The 1,744-nt window shown below is 33.8% G+C and overlaps 1 non-coding gene across 1 annotated transcript; it reads right to left on the bottom strand.

Annotated features, from left to right (window-relative positions):
* Positions 1-1,464: 1,464 nt before the first annotated feature.
* On the bottom strand, positions 1,465-1,538 carry TRNAN-GUU. The gene has a single exon. It is a non-coding gene; the product is annotated as a tRNA-Asn (tRNA).
* Between the last annotated feature and the right edge of the window lie 206 nt (positions 1,539-1,744).

Genomic DNA, 1,744 nt, shown 5'->3' with positions numbered 1-1,744 from the left:
GATGTGGGACAAGTCCCATACCTTGCAATGGTATTAGTCCATAACAATCGACCCTCCTTAAAGGGCCAACGTCCTCGTTGGTCACGACCATGTTGGTCACGACTGGCTCTTTCCAGGCCACCACTCCATGGGCAACCACTCCGAGTCTCGTTGGTCACGACCACATTGGTCACAGCTGGCTCTCTCCAGGCCACCACTCCATGGGCCACCACTCCGAGTTCTGGCTCTGATACCAATGTTACATACCAAACAGGAGAACACAACCCAAAAGACTAGTCTGGTGGGTGAGAGAGCCCATTTGGTATATAAACCCCACATTGGTTGCCAATACAACCGATGTGGGACAAGTCCCATACCTTGCAATGGTATTAGTCCATAACGTGACGGAAAAAGGGAAGAATGAAGTCTAATCCCAGGAGGTAGGTTATGGACTAATCGGGTCAAGCTAAGTTGGGCAAAGGATCCGTGTTTTGTAGAAATCGGGTTGATGGCATCAGGCGGGAAAACAAAAATTTTGATGCCCTCAACATAAACTTGTCACACAAAAGGTTTTATTTACAATATAATATAGATAATAAGATAAGTGGTTAGAATCAAATACAAAGCCTCCTAAAAATAAGAAGTCGTAAGAAGGGTATCAAACGAACTCTGATTTACCTCATTTAAGTGGCATTGTAACTGTCCCATCGAACTCTACGATGTGAGATTTTAGGTTTTTGTTTTTAGATGTTTAACTTGTAGATTTTCGACTTTTTGTTTATATCAGTGTGTTTTTTTATTTATCATTGTGTCTTTTCTATATTTTTGCGTCATTGTGTCTTTTTTCTTCGACTTTGTGTTATATTTTTCGACATTGTGTTATATTTATTAGACACTGTGTTATATTTTGCGATTCATTATGTCTTTGTACACTTCTTATTTTTAAGAGTATTTTTAAAATAACTTTACCCATAAGATAAGATACAATTTTTTCAACATAAGTTTACTATTAAAAATTAAGAAAATAAGGAATTAAAAAACCTTTCTTCATTTAGTATAAATATAGCTTCCGATAAGAATAATAAGTATCATACATTTTATTATTTGTAAAATAAATAATATTTTGTTGTTATGGATAATAAATTAAAGTTATTGTTTAAATTTAAATCATAATCATCATAATCAACATAGGGGAAGGTTCAAATGAAAACCAATAGTTATTGTGAAAACTCGAAAACTAATTAAAAAAAGCCAAAAAAACATACAAATTTTTTTTTTTTTTTTGCAAACCAAATTTCGCAGGTTTTTTTATATATATAAAAAAAAAAATTTTGTGTGTTTTTTAGGCTTTTTTTAGTTAGTTTTCGAGTTTTCGCATTAAAAGTGGTTTTCATTTGAACCATCCCCAATCAACATATAATGCTTTTAAAAATGAAAGAACATAACATTTCCTTTTCTTTTGTATAAAAAAAGGAATGATGTGTTCGCTAGAAGGAGGGCTTGAACCTCCGACCTTGTGGTTAACAGCCACACGCTCTAACCAACTGAGCTATTCCAGCTGCGCTTTGAAAATTTCTAATTCCAGTTATAACACGTACCCCAGGAAGAACATCGTTCACTTTTTATTCGGCAAGTTTTTTTTTTTTTTTTATTTATTAATTTTAAAAATGTATTTTATCAAAATCACTACTTACTCGTTACCTACCGTTGTACGAATACCGTTTTTCTTTCTTTACTTGATATCTAATGCACTAAAACATGGGCG

The sequence above is a fragment of the Helianthus annuus genome, chromosome 15 (genome assembly GCF_002127325.2).
Source record: "Helianthus annuus cultivar XRQ/B chromosome 15, HanXRQr2.0-SUNRISE, whole genome shotgun sequence".
Lineage (NCBI taxonomy): Eukaryota > Viridiplantae > Streptophyta > Magnoliopsida > Asterales > Asteraceae > Helianthus > Helianthus annuus.
The sequence above is the reverse complement of the archived record's forward strand: the minus strand, read 5'-3'. Positions and strand labels throughout refer to the sequence as shown.